The sequence below is a fragment of the Carassius carassius genome, chromosome 8 (assembly GCF_963082965.1).
Source record: "Carassius carassius chromosome 8, fCarCar2.1, whole genome shotgun sequence".
Classification (NCBI taxonomy): Eukaryota; Metazoa; Chordata; class Actinopteri; order Cypriniformes; family Cyprinidae; genus Carassius; species Carassius carassius.
In genome coordinates, this window is record NC_081762.1 from 32,345,373 (window position 1) to 32,372,479 (window position 27,107).

General features: G+C 43.2%; 12 non-coding genes across 12 annotated transcripts; all 12 read right to left on the minus strand.

Moving 5' to 3' along the window:
* Window positions 1–644: 644 nt before the first annotated feature.
* trnaq-uug (transfer RNA glutamine (anticodon UUG)) lies at window positions 645–716 on the minus strand. Its single transcript has one exon. It is a non-coding gene; the product is annotated as a tRNA-Gln (tRNA).
* A 135-nt stretch (window positions 717–851) lies between these two features.
* On the minus strand, window positions 852–924 carry trnaf-gaa (transfer RNA phenylalanine (anticodon GAA)). The gene has a single exon. It is a non-coding gene; the product is annotated as a tRNA-Phe (tRNA).
* Window positions 925–1,030: 106 nt separating this feature from the next.
* Window positions 1,031–1,104, minus strand: trnai-aau (transfer RNA isoleucine (anticodon AAU)). The gene has a single exon. It is a non-coding gene; the product is annotated as a tRNA-Ile (tRNA).
* Window positions 1,105–1,200: 96 nt separating this feature from the next.
* Window positions 1,201–1,272, minus strand: trnap-ugg (transfer RNA proline (anticodon UGG)). Its single transcript has one exon. It is a non-coding gene; the product is annotated as a tRNA-Pro (tRNA).
* A 6,114-nt stretch (window positions 1,273–7,386) lies between these two features.
* trnai-aau (transfer RNA isoleucine (anticodon AAU)) lies at window positions 7,387–7,460 on the minus strand. The gene has a single exon. It is a non-coding gene; the product is annotated as a tRNA-Ile (tRNA).
* Window positions 7,461–10,124: 2,664 nt separating this feature from the next.
* Window positions 10,125–10,197, minus strand: trnaf-gaa (transfer RNA phenylalanine (anticodon GAA)). The gene has a single exon. It is a non-coding gene; the product is annotated as a tRNA-Phe (tRNA).
* A 106-nt stretch (window positions 10,198–10,303) lies between these two features.
* On the minus strand, window positions 10,304–10,377 carry trnai-aau (transfer RNA isoleucine (anticodon AAU)). The gene has a single exon. It is a non-coding gene; the product is annotated as a tRNA-Ile (tRNA).
* Window positions 10,378–11,571: 1,194 nt separating this feature from the next.
* Window positions 11,572–11,643, minus strand: trnaq-cug (transfer RNA glutamine (anticodon CUG)). The gene has a single exon. It is a non-coding gene; the product is annotated as a tRNA-Gln (tRNA).
* A 1,744-nt stretch (window positions 11,644–13,387) lies between these two features.
* On the minus strand, window positions 13,388–13,459 carry trnaq-cug (transfer RNA glutamine (anticodon CUG)). The gene has a single exon. It is a non-coding gene; the product is annotated as a tRNA-Gln (tRNA).
* Window positions 13,460–13,936: 477 nt separating this feature from the next.
* On the minus strand, window positions 13,937–14,010 carry trnai-aau (transfer RNA isoleucine (anticodon AAU)). Its single transcript has one exon. It is a non-coding gene; the product is annotated as a tRNA-Ile (tRNA).
* A 10,758-nt stretch (window positions 14,011–24,768) lies between these two features.
* Window positions 24,769–24,841, minus strand: trnaf-gaa (transfer RNA phenylalanine (anticodon GAA)). The gene has a single exon. It is a non-coding gene; the product is annotated as a tRNA-Phe (tRNA).
* A 101-nt stretch (window positions 24,842–24,942) lies between these two features.
* On the minus strand, window positions 24,943–25,016 carry trnai-aau (transfer RNA isoleucine (anticodon AAU)). The gene has a single exon. It is a non-coding gene; the product is annotated as a tRNA-Ile (tRNA).
* Window positions 25,017–27,107: the final 2,091 nt, after the last annotated feature.

Genomic DNA, 27,107 nt, shown 5'->3' on the forward strand with positions numbered 1-27,107 from the left:
GAAAGGTTTGAAAACCATTGCCCTAAAGAGACCGACTGAGCTTTGACGCAATGCTGCCACACTCCCACGTTAGCTTTTTTTGGGCTCACAGCTGCCAAAAAGTATTTCAGACATGGTCCTGTGCAAATTGGTTGCAAAACAGTGCCATTTTACGCACAGTTCCCTAAAGCAGTGGTTTTCAAACCTGTCCTGGAGGCACCCCTGCCCTTCACATTTTGAATGTTTCCCTCATCTAACACACCTGTTTCAAATCATCAGCTCATTAGTAGAGACCGCATTTGGGTGTGTCTAATAAGGGAGACAATAAAAATGTGCAGGGCAGGGGTGCCTCCAGGACAGGTTTGAGAACCACTGCCCTAAAGAGACAGACTGAGCATCGATGCAATGCGGCCACACTCTCTACGTTAGTTAATTTTTTTGGAATAAAAGGTGGCGAAAAGTATTTCAGACATTGTCCTGCGCAAACTGGTGGCAAAATAGGTCCCACGGAGATTTGAACATAAATCACTTGATTCAGAGTCCAGAGTGCTAACCATTACACCATGGAACCTTAACTGGTGCAGCTGTTGCTCACAGGGCCACAAACACTGGCACCATTGCCAAACTAGTGCTGTTTTATCTTTTCCTGCGGCAAGAAAGCACACAGGCTCCACCGAGATTCGAACTCAGATCGCTGGATTCAAAGCCCAGAGTGCTGACCATTACACCATGGAACCACAACTGCTTGGTTGGAGGCCAACTTGGAAACAGATAGCTCTCTGGCTGTGGGGAAGCAGTTATACAGAGAGGTTGGAACCCAGTGATTTTTGGTCAATGGCCCGCCTCAAAAAAGGGAAAAGTGTGGGAGATGTTGCCAAAACCCGGGATCGAGCCAGGGACCTTTAGATCTTCAGTCTAACACTCTCCCAACTGAACTATTTCGGCTACAACAAACCTCTGCTTAGCAAGCAGTGATTTCAGTGAGATCACCCTACTCTTTGTCGGAGCTGAAGAGCGGAGCAGAGATGAGCCCCCAGACAATAAAAACAGCTGGCCAGTGCGGGGATCGAACCCGCGACCTTGGCATTATTAGCACCACGCACTAATCAGCTGAGCTAACCGGCCTGGCTTAGCCATTAGTGTCTGCCTGATTGAAAAAAAACAGCTATAATGTTTGTGAATGCAATGAGACAATAAAGCTTCATGTTTTAACCTGAACAAGGGCTCGTCCGGGATTTGAACCCGGGACCTCTCGCACCCAAAGCGAGAATCATACCCCTAGACCAACGAGACTTTTTGCCCAAAGCCAAGAAAAAAGAGCTATTTCAGCAACAACAAAAGAAGGAACATGAACTAACGTGGAAGTAATCAAAGTACTCGAGACAGTGTGAAAGGCTAACGAATGCAAGTTGGCCTCTTAATTGACCTAAAAATGGGGCTGTATCTAACATGTATAGGGATGTTAGGGAGGACAGCTGAAATGGTCAGATGTCACTTAGACCAGCGGGTCTCAATTCCAGTCCTCGCGCCCCCTGCTCTTCACATTTTGTAAGTTTCTCGTATAGCTTCAGACATTTGTTCCATTCGAACGTAAGTGACCTGAGAACTGGACATCACATGACATCCCTCCGTGATTCAAGTTCAAAGCGTATGTATACGTTCAATTCATAGTGAGTAATAAAGTGGTGTATCGAGGTATACAGAGGTAAATGATGTCACACTTCTCCATGTGTGAAGAAGTTGCGCAGCACAAATCCGTGAACCAATGTTCCAAAGTGAAGTATACTTTGACGGATTTCCCCTGCTCAGGGAGTGGGGAGCAATGAACACTGTGTAGGGACCATGTCAATCACTAGGAGCTCACTTCTAATGAGCTGATTATCCGAATCAGGTGTGCTAACAAAGAGAGACATGCAAAACATGCGGACCTGGGGGGAGTGAGGACTAGAATTGAGAACCGCTTCCTTAGACTTTAAGTCAGTGTGAGCAAAAGAGGTGAGAAGTTGTCTGCATGATCCGAGTGTTCCAAGGTAGCCTACATAATACAAGAATCCATACACATGCATACTGGCGTAACAAGACCGAGGCCAGTGCAAAGGAGCAAGGCCAAAGGAGGGACAGCCTCTTTGCATCAAACCCGTCATTCCCAGCTATGCTCGTCATTCTTGAAAGGCCAGGGGAATTAGCTGAAATGGTAGAGTGCTCGCTTAGCATTCGAGAGGTAGTGGGATCGATGCCCGCATTCTCCGAGTTGGCTCCTGCCCTTTTACTCACACATCCCTAGATCAGTGGTTTTCAATCCTGTCCTGGAGGCATCCCTGCCCTGCACATTTCGCATTTCCCCTCATCTAACACACCTGTTTCAAATCATCAGCTCATTAGTAGAGACTGCAAGACCCGATTTGGGTGTGTCTAATAAGGGAGACATACAAAATGTTCAGGGCAGGGGTGCCTCCAGGAAAGGTTTGAAAACCATTGCCCTAAAGAGACCGACTGAGCGTTGACGCAATGCTGCCACACTCCGACGTTAGCTTTTTTTGGGCTCACAGCTGCCAAAAAGTATTTCAGACATGGTCCTGTGCAAATTGGTTGCAAAACAGTGCCATTTTACGCACAGTTCCCTAAAGCAGTGGTTTTCAAACCTGTCCTGGAGGCACCCCTGCCCTTCACATTTTGAATGTTTCCCTCATCTAACACACCTGTTTCAAATCATCAGCTCATTAGTAGAGACCGCGAGACCTTCTTCTTCTTTTTCTTCTTTTCGTTTTATGGCAGATTGCAACCATGACTATAAAGGTGCATACCGCCACCTACTGTATAGGAGTATGTAACATGAGAAGATATTATCATGACTATATCATCAATCAAAAAAAAAAAAAAAAAAAAAAATACTACCTAAATCCTATTATATATTCCAATATTTTTCAAATATTGTACAACTGCTTTCTGTGCATCCTTTACCCCATCTCCTGTTGTGCCTAACAAACCTTCAATATTCCACTTTCTTCCTACCCGACTTATCTTTTGATTTAGTCTCATCCTCTCATCCCTATATTTCTTACAATGCAATAATACGTGTTCACCATCTTCCTTGGACCTACATTCTATACATTCATCAGATTGGCTTTTACCCATTAAAACCAATGTTTTATTTAATCCTGTGTGATCAAACCTTAGCCTGGTTAAAACACTCTCCTCTCTTCTGTTACTTCTATTCACCCCCTGTGCATTAATAGATTTTTGCAATCTGTAATATTTCCTTCCACTTTTATCCACATCCCACCTGTCCTGCCATTTTTTCATAATTTCTTTTTTGATTATTGCCTTAGCCTCTCCTTTTCCAAGGGGTATATTTATTTTATCATTTGTCCTGGATTATTTTTTTGCGATTTTATCTGCTCCCTCATTCCCTTTTATTCCTATATGAGCAGGTACCCAACATAATCTCACATCTATCTGTAGTCTCTGTAATCTAAATAAACTTTGTTGGATTTCTAGCATTAGATCTTCTCTACTAGATTTCATATTTTAAATACTATATAAAGCTGCTACAGAATCAACACAACACACCACTCTGTCTGGTTTTACTTCCTCAACCCACTGTAGTCCTACAATAATCGCCATCATCTCTGCCGTATACACTGAAGCCTGATCAGGTAATCTTTTTCCAATACTTATGTCCATTGTTGGTATATATATTCCTATTCCTACATTGTCCTTCTCATCCTTAGATCCATCTGTATAAATTTCTATTGACTTGCCAGGTGTCCTTTCTCACTCTCTTCCCATTCATTTTTTAGTTCCAAAATGTTTAAGTCTATCTCAGTTTTGGTAAATAACCATATAGGTATATTACTAATAGGTATAGGTGAATTAAACCATATATTTTTCACTCTATATTCCTCTGATTTTGTCTTTGTTACCCATCCAAAGCCATTACCTTTAAAAGACCTATACTCCCAACATTCTTGAATAACACTTTTTGCATGATTTTCATGTCCACATCCACTTAAGCGACTCCAATATGTAAGCATGAGCTTATCTCTTCTCAGATCTGACGGCACTTCTCCTAACTCAACCTGTATTGCTTTAATTGCTGTTGATCTCATTACACCTGCACATATCCTCAATGCTTTGTTACTAATTCTATCTAGCTTCAGTAAATGTGTTTTAGCTGCTGCTCCATATACATAACATCCATAATCGATTGTTGACCTCATTAAAGCCCTGTAAATATATATTAGTGATTGTTTATTTGCTCCCCAGTCTTTCCCCACTACTGCTCTCATTAAATTGATGACTTTCTTGCATTTTGATTCCACCTTTTCAATGTGTATTTTCCATGTTCCCTTTTGGTCTTACCACATACCAAGATATTTAAAATGATCTACTGTTTCCATATTATGTCCATATAACTGTAGGTTCTGTTTTTCTATCCCTTTCTTCCTTGTAAATATCATATGGCAAGACTTACTTGGAGAAAGCTTAAAGCCCCAGCTATACGACCATTGTTCTACCTTTCCTATGGCTTCCTTGATTTTATTTCTTACCCTTATAGGATCTCATCCTCTTGCCCAGATGGCCCCATCATCTGCATACAAAGCTGATCCAATCCTTCTGTCCAGATTCATAAAAATATCATTGATCATAACATTAAATAAAACTGGACTAATAACACTACCTTGTGGAATTCCATTACCAATTTCAAATTCCTCAGAAATTCCTGATCCCACTCTAACTCTAAATCTTCTTTCTGACAGAAAGTCTAAGACCCAATTATAAAACCTACCTCTAATTCCCATTTGGTTCATTTTAATTAACAGCCCTTCCCTCCACATGGAATCATAAGCTTTTTCAATATCAAAGAACACAATACTCATTATTTCTTTCATTTTAAAAGTTTTTTCTATTTCATTGCTTACTTTCACCACCGCATCCATTGTGGAACGCCCTTTCCTAAATCCACTTTGATATGGTGCGAATAATCCTCTATATTCGAGGGTCCAGTTAAGTCTTCTGACTAGTATCTTCTCCATCCACTTGCAGAGATGTGACGTAAGGGCAATAGGTCTATAATTACCAGCATTATTCGGGTCTTTCCCAGGTTTATTAAATGGCAATATTAATGCTCTTTTCCAGCTTTTTGGTATTTTACCGTCTTCCCATATCTTGTTAAATAACTTTAATATTATCTGCAATACTTTACCAGGTATTTTCTGGAACATGATGTAACTTAGTTGATCTTCTCCTGTAGCAGTATTCTTAATATCATTTAATACTATCACTAGTTCATTCAAGTTTATTTCTGCATCCATAGTACATTCCTCACAATCTTTTTTAATAAACACATCTCTATTTTCTTTAAGAACCTTCTCTTTATGTAATCTATGTATATCATCCAAATGATCCCCACTATGAATACTGGCAAACTTCTTTCCCAATGCATTTGCCTTTTCTTTATCTGTTATTGCCAGTATTCCATCATCCTCTAATACAGGTATTTTAGTATACACTTTTTTCCCACTCATTTTCTTCATCATTGACCACACTTCTCCTATTTTAACTTCCCTCCCTATAGTAGAACAATAGTTCTTCCATGCATTTTGTTTACTATTCTTAATTATTCTTCGTGCCTGAGCCTTTTTCCTCTGATAATCAATTAAGTTATCTTGGTTCAAATTACCTCTTAACATTCTCATTGCCCGATTTCGTTCTTTAATAGCTTTTGTACATGTATCATTCCACCATGGGACCATTTTCCTATTCCCCCCAACTGACTTAAATGGTATGCTTTTTAATGCTGCATTCATTATTAAATGTGTAACCTCAGATGCACATTCCTCAATATCACCCTGCATTGAGACTGTCTCTGCTGAAATACAACATATTTTTTTAAATTTTTCCCAATCAGCTTTTTCAAACTCCCATTTCTTATGATTAGGCCTTTCTTGGAGATCTATTTCAATATTTATAGAGCAAAATATTGGAAAATGGTCACTTCCAATACTTGTACTTTCTATCACCTTCCATTCACAAGAGTGTGACATTTTATTAGAGACCAGAGTGAGATCAATACAAGACAGTGTGTTAGAACGTATATCAATTCTTGTACCATTCCCATTATTTAAACAAACTAATTGCCTAACATTCATCATTTCCTCCACTGCTTCTCCATTATTATCTGTATGCTTACTTCCCCAAAGACTATTATGTGCATTGAAGTCTCCACACCATATTTCTTTCCGGTTCCCTTGTCTACTTATTATTCCCTCTAATGTTTCTAGGTTTAATGATTTACTAGGGTTATATAAGTTTATTACTACTAAGTGTCCATCTGATTTATAAATTTCAGTAATTACACATTCTATTTCTGTTGTAGTTTCTATTCTTCTAAATGGTATCCCATTCCTTACAAATGTTGCACATCCTCCACCCTGATTCCCACCTCTATCAAACCTAACAGACTCATAACCAGGTATAATAAAATCAAGGTGAGGCCTTAGCCAGGTCTCTTGAATGCAAATAGTATCAGGTTTGACTTCAGACTCTACTATAAACTTCTTAAATTCTTGTCCATTTGCAGTCAGTTACACTCACAATACAGTTCGGTTGCAATCTGCCTTCGCTTCGTCCAAAAACTTCCGTCCTCTCCAACCTTCACATTTTGAATGTTTCCCTCATCTAACACACCTGTTTCAAATCATCAGCTCATTAGTAGAGACCGCGAGACCTTATTTGGGTGTGTCTAATAAGGGAGACAATAAAAATGTGCAAGGGCAGGGGTGCCTCCAGGACAGGTTTGAGAACCACTGCCCTAAAGAGACAGACTGAGCATCGATGCAATGCGGCCACACTCTCTACGTTAGTTAATTTTTTTGGACTAAAAGGTGCCGAAAAGTATTTCAGACATTGTCTTGCGCAAACTGGTGGCAAAATAGGTCCCACCGCGATTTGAACTCGGATCACTGGATTCAGAGTCCAGAGTGCTAACCATTACACCATGGAACCTTAACTGGTGCAGCTGTTGCTCACAGGGCCACAAACACTGGCACCATCGCCAAACTAGTGCTGTTTTATCTTTTCCTGTGGCAAGAAAGCACACAGGCTCCACCAAGATTCGAACTCAGATCGCTGGATTCAAAGCCCAGAGTGCTGACCATTACACCATGGAACCGAAACTGATTAGTTTGAGGCCAACTTGGAAACAGATAGCTCTCTGGCTGTGGGGAAGCAGTTCTACAGAGAGGTTGGAACCCAGTGATTTTTGGTCAATGGCCCGCCTCAAAAAAGGGAAAAGTGTGGGAGATGTTGCCGTAACCCGGGATCGAACCTTTCAGTGAGATCACCCTACTCTTTGTCGGAGATGAAGAGCAGAGCAGAGATGAGCCCCCAGACAATAAAAACAGCTGGACAGTACGGGGATCGAACCCGCGACCTTGGCGTTATTAGCACCACGCTCTAACCAGCTGAGCTAACCAGCCTGGCTTAGACATCAGTGTCTGCCTGATTCAAAAAAACCTGCCATAATGTTTGTGAATCCAATGAGACAATAAAGCTTCACGTTTCAACCCGAATCAGGTGTGCTAACAAAGAGAGACATGCAAAACATGCAGACCTGGGGGGAGCGAGGACTACAATTGAGAACCGCTTCCTTAGACTTTAAGTCAGTGTGAGCAAAAGAGGTGAGAAGTTGTCTGCATGACCCGAGTGTTCCAAGGTAGCCTACATAATACAAGAATCCATACACATGCATACTGGCGTAACAAGACCGAGAAGGTCCTTAAACACAAAAGCTTAATCTCTTTGTTAATTCGACAACATAATCTCGGCCAGTGCAAAGGAGCAAGCCCAGAGGAGGGACAGCCTCTTTGCATCAAACCCGTCATTCCCAGCTATGCTCGTCATTCTTGAAAGGCCAGGGGAATTAGCTCAAATGGTAGAGCGCTCGCTTAGCATGAGGAAGGGGTCCAATCTTTGAGCCCCGCACGCAAGCGAAAAAGATGCAGAACACGTGAAAACGCCAAAGGATTTCCCCTGCGGCAATACTCGGGGTATATGTTTCTGCGTTTTGAAGAGTTGTTATTACATGTGAAACAATTCTACCCTCCGCGGCCTGGATTCGAACCCGTGCTCTCTCAGATGAGCCGTGACATCATATGTCCACGACGTGTATTGTTAAGCGTGCAATAAACCGAGACTTTTATTTTGTTATCTATGACATACCATTGATTGCTTTTATACTACATAGATTTGTGTGAGTGTGTGTGTGTATTATTAAAAAAAACTTTTTCATGTTTGTGTTTAAATAGAATTTAATTAAAAACGTTTCTTCAAATATGTTTTGTGTGTGTGGATATGATTTGATTGATATGATTTAGCAGATTTTTTTTATCTGATCAAAAAAATGTTCTATTAAAATGAATACAAACACATACACACAATATAAAAAGAACAATATAAAAGAGTGGGCCCAAGTAATATATACAAAATGTTTTATTAAAATGAACACACACATACATACACACAATATAAAAAGGACAATATGATAAGAGTGGGCCCATATAATATAAACAAAATATATACAGGATAGATATAATGTACTTGTATAAAAAAAAATATGAAAAGAGTGTGCCCATATAATATAAACAATATATATATAAATACAGGAAATATATTATGTACTACTTATATTAAAAAAAATATATGAAAAGAGTGGGCCCATATAATATATACAAAATATACACAGGAAATAAATTATTTACTATGGAGGCGGAGTTTGTCATTTATTTTGCCTGCCGCTGTTCTGCCAACCAATCATCTAAAGTTTTTCCATTAGAGGAGCGTGAGCAAAATGTGGCATTCCCATATCGGCTATGACCAAACTCTTTAGTTTTGGGCTGCCCACATTCGCTGCACTTGTTAAAAGTTACCCCTCGCACATACTTCCTCTCATGGACTCCGCTTTCCGTCTCCAGGGCCCGCCGGAGCCTGTTCCTCTGGGTGTAACGGGACACAGAAGCAGCAGGCGCTGGAGCAGGCGCTGGAGCAGGCGCTGGAGAGGTAGCGGGATCGATGCCCACATTATCCAAGTTGGCTCCTGCCCTTTTACACACACATCCCTAGATCAGTGGTTTTCAATCCTGTCCTGGAGGCTTCCCTGCCCTGCACATTTCGCATTTCCCCTCATCTAACACACCTGTTTCAAATCATCAGCTCATTAGTAGAGACTGCAAGACCTGATTTGGGTGTGTCTAATAAGGGAGACATACAAAATGTTCAGGGCAGGGGTGCCTCCAGGTAAGGTTTGAAAACCATTGCCCTAAAGAGACCGACTGAGCGTTGACGCAACGCTGCCACACTCCCACGTTAGCTTTTTTTGGGCTCACAGCTGCCAAAAAGTATTTCAGACATGGTCCTGTGCAAATTGGTTGCAATACAGTGCCATTTTACGCACAGTTCCCTAAAGCAGTGGTTTTCAAACCTGTCCTGGAGGCAACCCTGCCCTTCACATTTTGAATGTTTCCCTCATCTAACACACCTGTTTCAAATCATCAGCTCATTAGTAGAGACCGCGAGACCTTATTTGGGTGTGTCTAATAAGGGAGACAATAAAAATGTGCAGGGCAGGGGTGCCTCCAGGACAGGTTTGAGAACCACTGCCCTAAAGAGACAGAGTGAGCATTGATGCAATGCGGCCACACTCTCTACGTTAGTTAATTTTTTTGGACTAAAAGGTGCCGAAAAGTATTTCAGACATTGTCCTGCGCAAACTGGTGGCAAAATAGGTCCCACCGAGATTTGAACTCGGATCACTGGATTCAGAGTGCTAACCATTACACCATGGAACCTTAACTGGTGTAGCTGTTGCTCACAGGGCCACAAACACTGGCACCATAGCCAAACTAGTGCTGTTTTATCTTTTCCAGCGGCAAGAAAGCACACAGGCTCCACCGAGATTTGAACTCAGATCGCTGGATTCAAAGCCCAGAGTGCCATTACACCATGGAACCGAAACTGCTTGGTTGGAGGCCAACTTGGAAACAGATAGCTCTCTGGCTGTGGGGAAGCAGTTATACAGAGAGGTTGGAACCCAGTGATTTTTGGTCAATGGCCCGCCTCAAAAAAGGGAAAAGTGTGGGAGATGTTGCCGTAACCCGGGATCGAACCAGGGACCTTTAGATCTTCAGTCTAACGCTCTCCCAACTGAGCTATTTCTGCTACAACAAACCTTTGCTTAGCAAGCAGGCATTTCAGTGAGATCACCCTACTCTTTGTCGGAGATGAAGAGCAGAGCAGAGATGAGCCCCCAGACAATAAAAACAGCTGGCCAGTACGGGGATCGAACCCGCGACCTTGGCGTTATTAGCACAACGCTCTAACCAGCTGAGCTAACCGGCCTGGCTTAGACATCAGTGTCTGCCTGATTGAAAAAAACCTGCCATAATGTTTGTGAATCCAATGAGACAATAAAGCTTCACGTTTCAACCCGAATCAGGTGTGCTAACAAAGAGAGACATGCAAAACATGCAGACCTGGGGGGAGCGAGGACTACAATTGAGAACCGCTTCCTTAGACTTTAAGTCAGTGTGAGCAAAAGAGGTGAGAAGTTGTCTGCATGACCCGAGTGTTCCAAGGTAGCCTACATAATACAAGAATCCATACACATGCATACTGGCGTAACAAGACCGAGATGGTCCTTAAACACAAAAGCTTAATCTCTTTGTTAATTCGACAACATAATCTCGGCCAGTGCAAAGGAGCAAGCCCAGAGGAGGGACAGCCTCTTTGCATCAAACCCGTCATTCCCAGCTATGCTCGTCGTTCTTGAAAGGCCAGGGGAATTAGCTCAAATGGTAGAGCGCTTGCTTAGCATGCGAGAGGTAGCGGGATCGATGCCCGCATTCTCCAAGTTGGCTCCTGCCCTTTTACTCACACATCCCTAGATCAGTGGTTTTCAATCCTGTCCTGGAGGCATCCCTGCACTGCACATTTCGCATTTCCCCTCCTCTAACACACCTGTTTCAAATCATCAGCTCATTAGTAGAGACTGCAAGACCTGATTTGGGTGTGTCTAATAAGGGAGACATACAAAATGTTCAGGGCAGGGGTGCCTCCAGGTAAGGTTTGAAAACCATTGCCCTAAAGAGACCGACTGAGCGTTGACGCAATGCTGCCACACTCCCACGTTAGCTTTTTTTGGGCTCACAGCTGACAAAAAGTATTTCAGACATGGTCCTGTGCAAATTGGTTGCAAAACAGTGCCATTTTACGCACAGTTCCCTAAAGCAGTGGTTTTCAATCCTGTCCTGGAGGCACCCCTGCCCTTCACATTTTGAATGTTTCCCTCATCTAACACACCTGTTTCAAATCATCAGCTCATTAGTAGAGACCGCGAGACCTTATTTGGCTGTGTCTAATAAGGGAGACAATAAAAATGTGCAGGGCAGGGGTGCCTCCAGGACAGGTTTGAGAACCACTGCCCTAAAGAAACAGACTGAGCATCGATGCAATGCGGCCACACTCTCTACGTTAGTTATTTTTTTTGGACTAAAAGGTGCCGAAAAGTATTTCAGACATTGTCCTGCGCAAACTAGGTCCCACCGAGATTTGAACTCAGATCACTGGATTCAGAGTCCAGAGTGCTAACCATTACACCATGGAACCTTAACTGGAGCAGCTGTTGCTCACAGGGCCACAAACACTGGCACCATCGCCAAACCAGTGCTGTTTTATCATTTCCTGAGGCAAGAAAGCACACAGGCTCCACCGAGATTCGAACTCAGATCGCTGGATTCAAAGCCCAGAGTGCTGACAATTACACCATGGAACCGAAACTGCTTGGTTGGAGGCCAAATTGGAAACAGATAGCTCTCTGGCTGTGGGGAAGCTGTTATACAGAGAGGTTGGAACCCAGTGATTTTTGGTCAATGGCCTGCCTCAAAAAAGGGAAAAGAGTGGGAGATGTTGCTGAAACCCGGGAGCTAACCAGGGACCTTTAGATCTTCAGTCTAACGCTCTCCCAACTAAGCTATTTCGGCTACAACAAACCTCTGCTTAGCAAGCAGGCATTTCAGTGAGATCACCCTACTCTTTGTCAGAGCTGAAGAGCAGAGCAGAGATGAGCCCCCAGACAATAAAAACAGCTGGCCAGTACGGAGAACCCGCGACCTTGGCGTTATTAGCACCACGCTCTAACCAGCTGAGCTAACCGGCCTGGCTTAGACATCAGTGTCTGCCTGATTGAAAAAAACCTGCCATAATGTTTGTGAATCCAATGAGACAATAAAGCTTCACGTTTCAACCCGAATCAGGTGTGCTAACAAAGAGAGACATGCAAAACATGCAGACCTGGGGGGAGCGAGGACTACAATTGAGAACCGCTTCCTTAGACTTTAAGTCAGTGTGAGCAAAAGAGGTGAGAAGTTGTCTGCATGACCCGAGTGTTCCAAGGTAGCCTACATAATACAAGAATCCATACACATGCATACTGGCGTAACAAGACCGAGAAGGTCCTTAAACACAAAAGCTTAATCTCTTTGTTAATTCGACAACATAATCTCGGCCAGTGCAAAGGAGCAAGCCCAGAGGAGGGACAGCCTCTTTGCATCAAACCCGTCATTCCCAGCTATGCTCGTCGTTCTTGAAAGGCCAGGGGAATTAGCTCAAATGGTAGAGCACTTGCTTAGCATGCGAGAGGTAGCGGGATCGATGCCCGCATTCTCCAAGTTGGCTCCTGCCCTTTTACTCACACATCCCTAGATCAGTGGTTTTCAATCCTGTCCTGGAGGCATCCCTGCACTGCACATTTCGCATTTCCCCTCCTCTAACACACCTGTTTCAAATCATCAGCTCATTAGTAGAGACTGCAAGACCTGATTTGGGTGTGTCTAATAAGGGAGACATACAAAATGTTCAGGGCAGGGGTGCCTCCAGGTAAGGTTTGAAAACCATTGCCCTAAAGAGACCGACTGAGCGTTGACGCAATGCTGCCACACTCCCACGTTAGCTTTTTTTGGGCTCACAGCTGACAAAAAGTATTTCAGACATGGTCCTGTGCAAATTGGTTGCAAAACAGTGCCATTTTACGCACAGTTCCCTAAAGCAGTGGTTTTCAATCCTGTCCTGGAGGCACCCCTGCCCTTCACATTTTGAATGTTTCCCTCATCTAACACACCTGTTTCAAATCATCAGCTCATTAGTAGAGACCGCGAGACCTTATTTGGGTGTGTCTACTAAGGGAGACAATAAAAATGTGCAGGGCAGGGGTGCCTCCAGGACAGGTTTGAGAACCACTGCCCTAAAGAAACAGACTGAGCATCGATGCAATGCGGCCACACTCTCTACGTTAGTTATTTTTTTTGGACTAAAAGGTGCCGAAAAGTATTTCAGACATTGTCCTGCGCAAACTAGGTCCCACCGAGATTTGAACTCAGATCACTGGATTCAGAGTCCAGAGTGCTAACCATTACACCATGGAACCTTAACTGGAGCAGCTGTTGCTCACAGGGCCACAAACACTGGCACCATCGCCAAACCAGTGCTGTTTTATCATTTCCTGAGGCAAGAAAGCACACAGGCTCCACCGAGATTCGAACTCAGATCACTGGATTCAAAGCCCAGAGTGCTGACAATTACACCATGGAACCGAAACTGCTTGGTTGGAGGCCAACTTGGAAACAGATAGCTCTCTGGCTGTGGGGAAGCTGTTATACAGAGAGGTTGGAACCCAGTGATTTTTGGTCAATGGCCTGCCTCAAAAAAGGGAAAAGAGTGGGAGATGTTGCTGAAACCCGGGAGCTAACCAGGGACCTTTAGATCTTCAGTCTAACGCTCTCCCAACTGAGCTATTTCGGCTACAACAGACCTCTGCTTAGCAAGGGATTTCAGTGAGATCACCCTACTCATTGTCGGAGCTGAAGAGCAGAGCAGAGATGAGCCCCCAGACAATAAAAACAGCTGGCCAGTACGGGATCGAACCCGCGACCTTGGCGTTATTAGCACCACGCTCTAACCAGCTGAGCTAACTTAGCCATCAGTGTCTGCCTGATTGAAAAAAAACTGCCATAATGTTTGTGAATGCAATGAGACAATAAAGCTTCACGTTTTAACCTGAACAAGGGCTCGTCCGGGATTTGTACCCGGGACCTCTCGCACCCAAAGCGAGAATCATACCCCTAGACCAACGAGACTTCTTGCCCAAAGCCAAGAAAAAAGAGCTATTTCAGCATCAACAAAAGAAGGAACATGAACTAATGTGGAAGCAATCAAAGTCCTCGAGACAGTGTGAAAGGCTAACGAATGCAAGTTGGCCTCTTAATTGACCTAAAAATGGGGCTGTATCTAACATGTAGAGGGATGTTAGGGAGGACAGCTGAAACGGTCAGATGTCACTTAGACCAGCGGGTCTCAATTCCAGTCCTCGCGCCCCCTGCTCTTCACATTTTGTAAGTTTCTTGTATAGCTTCAGACATTTGTTCCATTCGAACGTATGTGCCCTGAGAACTGGACATCACATGACATTCCTCCGTGATTCAAGTTCAAAGCGTATGTATACTTTCAATTCATAGTGAGTAATACAGTGGTGTATTGAGGTATACAGAGGTAAATGATGTCACACTTCTCCATGTGTGAAGAAGTTGTGCAGCACAAATCCGTGAACCAATGTTCCAAAGTGAAGTATACTTTGACAGATTTCCCCTGCTCAGGGAGTGGGGAGCAATGAACACTGTGTAGGGACCATGTCAATCGCTAGGAGCTCACTTCTAATGAGCTGATTATCCGAATCAGGTGTGCTAACAAAGAGAGACATGCAAAACATGCAGACCTGGGGGGAGCGAGGACTAGAATTGAGAACCGCTTCCTTAGACTTTAAGTCAGTATGAGCAAAAGAGGTGAAAAGTTGTCTGCATGACCCGAGTGTTCCAAGGTAGCCTACATAATACAAGAATCCATACACATTCATACTGGCGTAACAAGACCGAGAAGGTCCTTAAACACAAAAGCTTAATCTCTTTGTTAATTCGACAACATAATCTTGGCCAGTGCAAAGGAGCAAGCCCAGAGGAGGGACAGCCTCTTTGCATCAAACCCGTCATTCCCAGCTATGCTCGTCATTCTTGAAAGGCCAGGGGAATTAGCTCAAATGGTAGAGCGCTCGCTGCGCAAAAGAAGGGGTCCAATCTTTGAGCCCCGCACGCAAGCGAAAAAGACGCAGAACACGTGAAAACGCCGAAGGATTTCCCCTGCGGCAATACTCGGGGTATATGTTTTTGCGTTTTGAAGAGTTGTTATTACATGTGAAACAATTCTACTCTCCGCGGCCTGGATTCGAACCCGTGCTCTCTCAGATGAGCCGTGACGTCATATGTCCACGACGTGTATTGTTAAGCGTGCAATAAACCGAGACTTTTATTTTGTTATCTATGACATACCATTGATTGCTTTTGTACTACATAGATTTGTGTGTGTGTGTGTGTATTAAAAAAAAAACTTTTTTCATGTTTGTGTTTAAATAGAATTAATAAAAAACGTTTCTTCAAATATGTTTTGTGTGTGTGGATATGATTTGATTGATATGATTTAGCAGATTTTTTTTTATCTGATCAAAAAAATGTTCTATTAAAATGAATACAAACACATACACACAATATAAAAAGAACAATATAAAAGAGTGGGCCCAAGTAATATATACAAAATGTTTTATTAAAATGAACACACACATACATACACACAATATAAAAAGGACAATATGATAAGAGTGGGCCCATATAATATAAACAAAATATATACAGGATAGATATAATGTACTTGTATAAAAAAAAATATGAAAAGAGTGGGCCCATATAATATAAACAATATATATATATATATATACAGGAAAGATATTATGTACTACTTATATTAAAAAAATATATATGAAAAGAGTGGGCCCATATAATATATACAAAATATACACAGGAAATAAATTATTTACTATGGAGGCGGAGTTTGTCATTTATTTTGCCTGCCGCTGTTCTGCCAACCAATCATCTAAAGTTTTTCCATTAGAGGAGCGTGAGCAAAATGTGGCATTCCCATATCGGCTATGACCAAACTCTTTAGTTTTGGGCTGCCCACATTCGCTGCACTTGTTAAAAGTTACCCCTCGCACATACTTCCTCTTATGGACTCCGCTTTCCGTCTCCAGGGCCCGCCGGCGCCTGTTCCTCTGGGTGTAACGGGACACAGAAGCAGCAGGCGCTGGAGCAGGCGCTGGAGCAGGCGGAGCTGGGCCTGGACCGGATGTCAAAGCACCAGAAGATGAAATCACCATCGACACAGTCATGTCTGGGTTAAGGACTAGTGTGCCTAACAGTGACCCAGGTGCTGAAATGGGCTGCACAACTCCTGCTGCTGTGGGGACGGGTGCGATAGGGCACTCCCTTTTGGCAGCAGTGGGCCGGCGACCCGGTCGCAGAATTGGAGCCTGTCCTTCTCGATTTGGCGGAAGGATAAATTGATGTTTTGGGCCTGATGTTGATGGCACGTCATCCAATTTTTCCCTCGGCAGAGGAAGCTGCATATCAGCCACATCAATTGGGTCAGATGGAGTCAGTCCCTGGGCAAGGACACTCATTTGCTGATTCTTCTGCTGCCGTTGAAACCTGAAAGTAAATTACTTGTAAAATATATATATATATATATATATATATATATATATATATATATATATATATATATGTGTGTGTGTGTGTGTGTGTGTGTGTGTGTGTGTACAGAAGTATTCAGTTCCCTGGAACCAAATAATGTGCCTTGCTTACCACTGAATGAGTGTCCTCTGGTTCAGCTCAAACAGCTGGATCATTGTTTCATCCATCAGCCTTCGACTGTTAAGCACCAGGTCTCGGATGTGGTGGTAATCTGAAAGGATTTTAGACCACCTGGGGGTGCAAACTCCAGCCTTCTTGGTCGGTGACTTGTGTAAAGCACACAGCTTCATACAAATGGCCTCAACCAAGCGACTGGTGCTGGACCCCCAGGATGTCCAATCAGACACCGTTTCACACTCTCCACACCCGGTGTGACTCCGGACCGCTTCGGTGCCTTAAAGCTGCTCAGCTGTATTTTCAGCATCATTCCTCCAGTCTTCAGTGTCACATGATCTTCAGAAATCATTCAGATATCCTGATTTGTTGTTCTAGAAACCTTTTTTTATTGATATTATTATCAATATTTAGAACAGTTGTGTACATTTTGTTCAAGATTCTTTGATGAATAGAAGGATCCAAGATAAGAGTTTATCTGTAATAAAAAGCTTTTTTAACATTATACACTATACCATCCAAAAGTGTGGAGTCAGACCATTTAAATCATTATATATTTAGTATTAAATTATAGAAATTAATACTTTTATTTAGCAAAGACGCATTAAATAGATGATAAAGACATTTATAATGTTACAATATATACTGAACTTTCTATTCATCAAAGAAACCTAAACAAAAAATCTCTAGGAGCTATTTTTAACCTAATAATAATAATAATAATATAGCACCCGGCACCCGGTTTTTTTAGCAGCAAATTGGAATGATTTCTGAAGAATCGTGTGCCCTGAGTAATGATGCTAAAATTCAGCATTGAAATCACAAGACTGAATTACTTTTTTAAATATATTCAAATGGATAGCAGTTATTTTAAATAGTAAAAATATTTCAAAATATTACTGCTTTTGTTGTATTTTGAATCAAATAAATGCAGGCTTAAAAAAAAAAACACCTTGCTTGTATTGTATTTGGTATAAAACGAGACTGAAACAAAATAAAGCCCTTAGAGTGTCTTACCTGAGCCTCACCGGAGACACTGCTTCCAGTGTCAGATGGCTGTGACAGCACTGAAGAGGCAGGGGCAAGATGATGTCCCTCTCCTCCAGATGATGTGGACGGCTCAGCCAGTGATGCTGGGGACTGAGGCAGAGGCAAAGATGAGGGGCTGTTTCTGAGATCACGGCAGGGGTCATCCTCATACAGCACTGGAACTGTGATGTCCTCCATGCTCTCTTCCTCAAACCCCTCATCTAGCAGGTCCTGATCATCAACCTGCTCCACCAGCCGGTCTTCCTCCTCTGGGTTCTGGAGCACTGGAGTCAGTGTTTTGCCAGTCTGGCTGTAAAGGTACTCAATTCCCAGCAATTCACCTACATTAATAAAATAATAAAAAAAAAAGAAAAAAAGTGCTCTTAATAATTTATCAAGTACATTGGAGGCTAAATAGATAACTTAATAGAATATTGCAAAAGAACAAATTAAATTTCTTACCTGTATATGCTCCAGGAGGGCGATAGCGCTCATCCCAGGGCTTCCCAAAGACTGTTCGGCTAAGCCGGTCCACAGCCTCTCTCATGGCACTGCCATATGTCCGAATGGAGGACGCCCGTTTTATGGCATCTTCCATTCGGTCATCATTCCAACGCATCAAGCCCTCAAGGAGATAGGCCTGAAAATGCGCATCGCTGGCACTGGTTCCTAAAAGTTAAATAATATTAAAAAATATATAAAAAAGGGTTTTATATGTCACATATGTACAATATATGTACTACACATAAGGTGCTCTGAAGTAACTTGTATACTACATTTAATAGAGTTGTGTAACTAAATTAAAATTGATTGTCACTTATTCCTGTATTACTAGTGACTTGTTAGTCAAGACAGCTTTGTCAATGCTAATGACATTAAAAAGTAATTGTAATGTAGAGTGTGACATTTATTAATGCGGCATTACTTTACAGTGATGGAAGCAGTTACAGTGCTTATATTTTCTACAGAAAAATAATAATCCATATGCATGTAATACCTGGAATAAAACAGTTCAGGTGGAGGTGGAACGACTCCAAGGAGGTAGAGCCACGAGCACACCTGTAGCAGCACAGCTCCACGCTGCCCTTCTTCAGTGTCCCTGTCTTCATGTACAGCGGAAAGTCCTCTGGGTCTTGTATACACTGGACGTGCTTGCGCTGTTCCTTCCATATCTGCTGGATCCGTTCGTGGTCCAGCAGAGGAACTCCCAGGGTGTCCTTCCCATCCGCACTGTCAAACTGATCAATCAGTGACCCAATCAATCTGGCGGTCTCCTCCACCCCCCTGGTCCTCCTCCGGCAGTGCAGTGCCAACTCCCTCCGGGTAATGCGAGCACTGACCGCCTTTTCTGAGATGTGGCCAGTCTTCTTTGCCGCCAGGTCACTCTCTTTTGCAGAGCGAAGAGCAGCCACATCCTCTGGATCCCACTGAAAGATGCACGTGGACAGACGTGCCATGAAGATCCCGTAGAGTGGATGAGCCTCTGTCGTGACACCTGCAGCAAATCGCTGCATGAAGTGCCAGATGTCGAGGCGCACTACAAGCTCATCCCACTCCGAAAACATGATCTTCACCCGCGATTGGCCATACTGACTGCAGCAGTCCCTGTCCACGTACATCACTTTTGGGGCTGCCTCTCCTGCCTCTCGGTAGCGTTTCATCAGACCAGCTGCCATGGAGTCCAGTCCATGTCCCTCGGCAGCTGTCAGCACAGAGACAAGGACCTGGCCGTGTTCATATCCGACATTTGTGCACCAGGCAGCTGTTCCTGAAGCAGCACCGGCAAGTTTCTTTGTAACCTATTGGGAAAAATAAAAGATGTGCTCTTTATGTATGCACATCACACACATATCCATATCTGGCAAATTTCTGGATCTAAACAGGGCTTTGATACCTTTTTTGTCGAATCCATCTTGAGAACACAGCCAAAGACAGATGTTAATTTGGCCTTGACCTCGTGCAGTCGCCCCAGAACATCCCTGGCATACACGGCTAACAGCCACTTAGGTTTAGGCAGGGCAGGTAAAAGTGGAGGATCAGCAAACACAGGAGGCTGCACAAGGGAGGACCTTGTGAATGGTTCGCAGGCAGTCAGGTACTGCAAGACACGCTGTGTCCATGCCTCACTGTGCTGTTCCATCAGCTTCCTGTAAAGCTGAGTCACACTGTTGCCCAGTGTCCTCTCCCTCATCATCTTCAGCACCCGGTTGTCACATGAGTATCTAAGGAAGCAACAGTATAATCATGCAAATGCTTTAGTTGGTAAAAAATAACCCATATAAAAGCACCTAATAATGAATGATTGTCATTATGAATTACCTGTATGTCAGCAAAGCTGGAAACTGACTGCGGTGGCCCATATCCAGCTGTCCTAGGATGTCCTCAGACCAGGCAGGATATTTCTTTTTGCAGCGTTTGCACTCCAGATACTCAGTGGCAAGGTCATACCACCCGTCGATGTCCAAGACCTTACGCACGGTACGGTAAATTCCTGCCGCTGTTAGTCTGTGCTTACCACAGTCTGGGCGAACACAGACAAGAGGAAATAACCACATCTTCAGCGGCATCCATAAGAAAAAGGGCCGACAGAAGAAGAGGTCAGGTGAGGCAGGGGGCTGAGTGTTTATTAAAGGGGGCTGAGGAGGATAACACCAAAGTTTCAGCTGGGACACTAGTTCTGACTTGCCGGTTCGTGGGTTGGCCTTAAATAGTGTGTTCCGGATCCACTCATGCTGGAAAGGTGGAAGTTGATCTTTCCAGTGACTTGGAAGCTCAGCTGGTGGCTGGTGATGTGAAGGAGCTGGTGCCTTGGCAGTTTCCACTGATGGAGATGGACCAGCACAGTCCTCTGAGTGAATAGTAAAAAAAAAACAATAAGGATGACTGTTGCATTTGATAGTAATATAATTGATAGTAGCCATAAATGCAGCGCACAAACAGCCTGCAAAGCACAATTTTTGGACAAGTATTCATAATTATTATGTTATATTTAGGAACGAGAGTGAAGAAAGTGGTACTAGTGTTAAGGAAGCAAAGAACACAGCATACACTATATTAATTTAAGGAGAATGGAATCAGTGCAGCTCACTGAGAATGAGGATCAGATGGAATGGAGGAAGGAAAATGTGGTGTGATGAATTAAGTGTAAAGCAACGAAGCCCACGGACATGAAGCATACACACAGATAGAGTTAGGAAAAACTGTTCCTCTAATCATTAGAACAATGAATCTCCACCATCCTGTCTGCTCAGGGAGAGCTGAAGAGTGTGTGAGAAGAGCAAGCGGTGTGAAAAAGTTATCTGGTGATTATCTAACAACGGGTAAGTTCGGAAACGCAAATAAATACACTGACACCTTGAAAAATCCTTACGGTTTTGAAGTGCACTCAAAGAAAGCATCCCGCTTGAGGCATGATATGATATAATTCTGTATTGTAAACAAAACATATTTTAAAATGTTGATTATTTTCCCCCAAGAAATAACGCTTCTCAGTGTGTTTTCACAAAACATTCTTGTAATATGTGCATTTGTGTCATATGCCACACCTGTATTTAGCTGTGCTTCACATTGTGATGCAGCAAATACCAGCTCCTCATCGTCATCTTCAGCAGTGGGAACGGACTTGCCTGGAGCACAAATGTTAAAACTATCATTGTGAACAATACACAGAGACAAACATATGTAAGATGGTGCTTACTTACCAGTAGCGAAAAGCTTCATGGGGGGCAAATGTTTGGCTGGGGGTTCTGCTGCTGGAGGAGGTAAAGTGGACTGCAATAATGGATCTGGAAACGGCAAGTTGACAAGTTTGCCATAATGATAAATTAATATATGTAGAAATGCTGTAGGTAAAATTCTATATTCACACTCCTACTCACAGGGTTTAACTGGTGATGTGAGTTTTTCGCCAGCAGTGAAGGCGACAAATTTTTGCCACGTGCCAACAGCACTTTCACAGTTGCGATCTTCTGTACACCAGTTTGGATAGCTGCAGGTGGAGGTGCAGTGGTTGCAGAAGCACTGGAGGTTGCAGCGTGAGGTGCAGGCTGACGTACGCTGGTGCCCACAGCAGAAGCCCGTCTTTTCAGGACATATGTCTTGAAAATGGCCATGTTGGTTTTGGGCCTGGCATCTGCCTTAACGAGGTACCTGATGAGTGCTTGAGCCTCCTTGCTCTGGTCCTCATAAACATCTTTCATGGACCGGCCCTGGAAGTCACCAAACTCCACCATCAAGCAGCCCTGGTCTCCAGTTGCCCGGGCTTCTGCCTGCATTTCCTGCTTCCTCTGATACTTCACTTCTTCTGCCATCTCTCTAATTTGAGAAGAGTACTGTAGGAACAGTTGTTTATTTTCTGACAGGGGTGTTGTCTGCGCCGTCTCATTGGAAATGCTGAGCACCAAATACACTGCATACCCCAGAGAGTTTTCCAGGAGCCATCTAAATCTCTGGCCCTGGTACTTCCCAAACTGAAGTTTGCAGTGAGCCAGTACTAAAAACTGGTCACTGGGGTCTCCACCGTTTGTGCTGACAAAAGTACTGGCCTCTGACAGCACCTCCTCCTTAGGTTTGGCCCTTCCAGACTCCACATTTTCAAGGCGCCTCGCCTCCGCCGAAGGTGCCATGAGGAGTCGGCTTGATGTTGCCGATTGCCGTTGAAAAGAGGGATATGCATACATTTTCTGAAATGAAAATCAGAAAAAGACTACTACCTTTTGCAATCTAAAAGACACCTGTATGTTAAGTGTGTAACAATAATTTAACAAGCTACGCATAAACTATATTACTGTGGTAATAAACATGGCCATGACATAAACTGTCCTGAAGTTGAGTTTTCTACAAAGGACAGGAATCCCTGACATATAAAATATGTAACGTCAATATGAAGTCTGAAATTTCCTTTTATTTTCAATGCTGTCATCTTAAACCATGATTACACACACACCAGGCTACAAAATATTACATTAAATATATCATACTTCAAATGTTGTCATCTTACCCCAGGGTTACACCAGGTGCTTTTACCTCTTAAAATCTCAGCCATTTTTCTGTGTTTTTAACTTTCTGATCTACCTAAATTAAAATGAGCACTATTCCCACATACTTTGGCCCATATGGATACATTTGGCCTTTTTTTGTTTGTTTTTAGTTAAGACTCTCAATGTTTTTTTTATAAAAAAAAGTCATTATTATTACATTATTTTAGAAAATATCAATTATTTCTTGGTAAATGCAGTTTTCCATATCTCCACAACAATTTGGTAACGATTTTTACAATTAAAATGTGTGTGTGTTATTATGTGTTAATACCAAATATAAATGTAAATAGTTTAATCATTATTTTCATTCATAGGGCACAGAAACCATGATTTCTTAGACAATAAACACATCATTGTTGACAGTAGCATAGCTTAATTAGCTGACGGTCGATAAATTTAACTTATCTGATCATTTATCATGTGAAAAGTTACAGGTTCACAGGTACTGAAGAAAGCATGAACTGTACACGCTAGCTAGCTATACTGACACGATTCATTTTCCAAAAATACACACTGTATATGAACAAATAATGACCAGTTTTCAATTAATAAAGTAATAGCCTTACCTTTAACAAAGATGACAACAACGGCGATTGGTCAAAAGGAGGCCACAGGAGAGAAACGCGATTGATCAAAAGTAAGCCACGGAAGAGAAACGCGATTGTTCAAAAGTAAGCCACAGGCGAAACGCGATTGGTCAAAAGTAAGCCACAGGCGGAACGCGATTGGTCAAAAGTAAGCCACAGGCGAAACGCGATTGGCTCATGTGGGCTTACTTTGGGCTTACTTTGGCTCAGTCGGTGGGAAGCAGTAGGCGCGAGAGGTAGCGTGATCGATGCCCGCATTCTCCGAGTTGGCTCCTGCCCTTTTACTCACACATCCCTAGATCAGTGGTTTTCAATCCTGTCCTGGAGGCATCCCTGCCCTGCACATTTCGCATTTCCCCTCATCTAACACACCTGTTTCAAATCATCAGCTCATTAGTAGAGACTGCAAGACCTGATTTGGGTGTGTCTAATAAGGGAGACATACAAAATGTTCAGGGCAGGGGTGCCTCCAGGTAAGGTTTGAAAACCATTGCCCTAAAGAGACCGACTGAGCGTTGACGCAATGCTGCCACACTCCCACGTTAGCTTTTTTTGGGCTCACAGCTGCCAAAAAGTATTTCAGACATGGTCCTGTGCAAATTGGTTGCAAAACAGTGCCATTTTACGCACAGTTCCCTAAAGCAGTGGTTTTCAAACCTGTCCTGGAGGAACCCCTGCCCTTCACATTTTGAATGTTTCCCTCATCTAACACACCTGTTTCAAATCATCAGCTCATTAGTAGAGACCGCGAGACCTTATTTGGGTGTGTCTAATAAGGGAGACAATAAAAATGTGCAGGGCAGGGGTGCCTCCAGGACAGGTTTGAGAACCACTGCCCTAAAGAGACAGACTGAGCATCGATGAAATGCGGCCACACTCTCTACGTTAGTTAATTTTTTTGGACTAAAAGGTGCCGAAAAGTATTTCAGACATTGTCCTGCGCAAACTGGTGGGAAAATAGGTCCCACCGAGATTTGAACATGGATCACTTGATTCTGAGTCCAGAGTGCTAACCATTACACCATGGAACCTTAACTGGTACATCTGTTGCTCACAGGGCCACAAACACTGGCACCATCGCCAAACTAGTGCTGTTTTATCTTTTCCTGCGGCAAGAAAGGACACAGGCTCCACTGAGATTCGAACTCAGATAGCTGAATTCAAAGCCCAGAGTGCTGACCATTACACCATGGAACCGAAACTGCTTGATTGGAGGCCAATTTGGAAACAGATAGCTCTCTGGCTGTGGGGAAGCAGTTATACAGAGAGGTTGGAACCCAGTGATTTTTGGTCAATGGCATGCCTCAAAAAAGGGAAAAGTGTGGGAGATGTTGCCAAACCTCGGGATCGAACCAGGGACCTTTAGATCTTCAGTCTAACGCTCTCCCAACTGAGCTATTTCGGCTACAACAAACCTCTGCTTAGCAAGCAGGGATTTCAGTGATATCACTCTTTGTCAGAGCTGAAGAGCAGAGCAGAGATGAGCCCCCAGACAATAAAAACAGCTGGCCAGTACGGGGATCGAACCCACGACCTTGGCGTTATTAGCACCACGCTCTAACCAGCTGAGCTAACCGGCCTGGCTTAGCCGTCAGTGTCTGCCTGATTGAAAAAAACCTGCCATAATGTTTGTGAATGCAATGAGACAATAAAGCTTCACGTTTTAACCCGAATCAGGTGTGCTAACAAAGAGAGACATGCAAAACATGCAGACCTGGGGGGAGCGAGGACTAGAATTGAGAACCGCTTCCTTAGACTTTAAGTCAGTGTGAGCAAAAGAGGTGAGAAGTTGTCTGCATGATCCGAGTGTTCCAAGGTAGCCTACATAATACAAGAATCCATACACATGCATACTGGCGTAACAAGACCGAGAATGTCCTTAAACACAAAAGCTTAATCTCTTTGTTAATTTGACAACATAATCTCGGCCAGTGCAAAGGAGCAAGCCCAGAGGACGGACAGCCTCTTTGCATCAAACCCGTCATTCCCAGCTATGCTCGTCATTCTTGAAAGGCCAGGGGAATTAGCTCAAATGGTAGAGCGCTCGCTTAGCATGCGAGAGGTAGCGGGATCGATGCCTGCATTCTCCAAGTTGGCTCCTGCCCTTATACTCACATATCCCTAGATCAGTGGTTTTCAATCCTGTCCTGGAGGCATCCCTGCCCTGCACATTTCGCATTTCCCCTCATCTAACAAACCTGTTTCAAATCATCAGCTCATTAGTAGAGACTGCAAGACCTGATTTGGGTGTGTCTAATAAGGAAAACATACAAAATGTTCAGGGGTCTCATTTATAAAACTATGCGTAGGATCTTTACTAAAAGTTTACGTGCGCCCAAAAGCCAAAAATGGCGTACGCCAAAAAATATTCCGATTTATAAAACCGTGCGTACGCACACCTGTAAGCAATGTTCCCTTTATAAATCACAGATCACCCGCAGATGTGCGTACGTGAACCAGCCTCATATCCCGCCCTGTACACGCCCATTTTTAACCATAAATAGTCAATGCAAATCACCTCATGATTGCTGATCAGCATGTAAATGAGAGTGGAATCCCATATATACCTGGAAAACTGGCATGCGACCCGCCAATTAATTAATCCAAGAAAGTGAAAACGTGCATTTCTGTTAGCCTAATTTTAATAATGGCGACAGGTGAGAAAAGAGGAAAAAAACGTAATTTCTCAGATACTGAGATTGAAACACTTGTAGGGGAGGTGGAGGCTCGGAAAACTGTGTTATTTGGTGGCCACAGCAGTGGGGTCACTAATAAAAAGAAGCAGTGCGAGTGGCAAAGTATTGCTTCTGCCGTCAATTGTGTCAGTGGGACAGAACGGACAGTTGCAGAATTAAAGAAAAAATGGTCCGACCTGAAGGTATACAAATTTTTTTTTTTACCAACATATTACATTTGTGTTTTATTAGGCTATATACCTATATAAATAGCAATATTGATTTTCAAAAAGTTTTATTTACATGTGCTTACAGTATGCAAAATATGTGAAATAAAGATTCTCATTCATTCAAGGTGGAGGCAAAGAGAAAACTGTCCTCCCACCGCCAGAGCGTGGCTGCAACTGGTGGGGGCCCATGTACAGCTGATCTCACATCAGTGGACAGCAAAATCGCGGCTATAATTGGGGAGGTCAGCGTGTGTGGTATTGTGTCGGAAAAGGAGGGAGACACTGACGTGACTGAAACCACAGAGGAGCAAGGTTAAACCGATTTTTAATCATTAACGCTGTACATTTGAGTGTGTGGGGTGATAAATGGATAAATGTTGCCAATTGTTTGTCCTCCAGTCCTTCCGGAGTCTGAAGCTGTAAATGAACAGGAGGTTCAGGGTGAGGGGTTCTCAGATGCAGATGCACAGCGTCCGGCTCAAAGCAGTGCCCCTTCTGCGTCTGGCACGTCCAAAAGTGGTCGGGTACTCACTGACGCAGTCCTGCAGTTACAGCGAGAGACAATAAACGCTGTCAACAGGGTTGCAGATGAGCTACGGCAGATGAGAGAAGTGATGCAAGAAATTGCACAATCATTAAAAGATGCAGTTAAAACATGAACCTTGAGTTTTGTCTTTCTTTACAAACGCCGCATGACATCCTCACGGATTCTTGCACCTCGTTGATATCCCTCTTGTCGGCCAGGGGGCTGTGGCTCGGGGTCGTA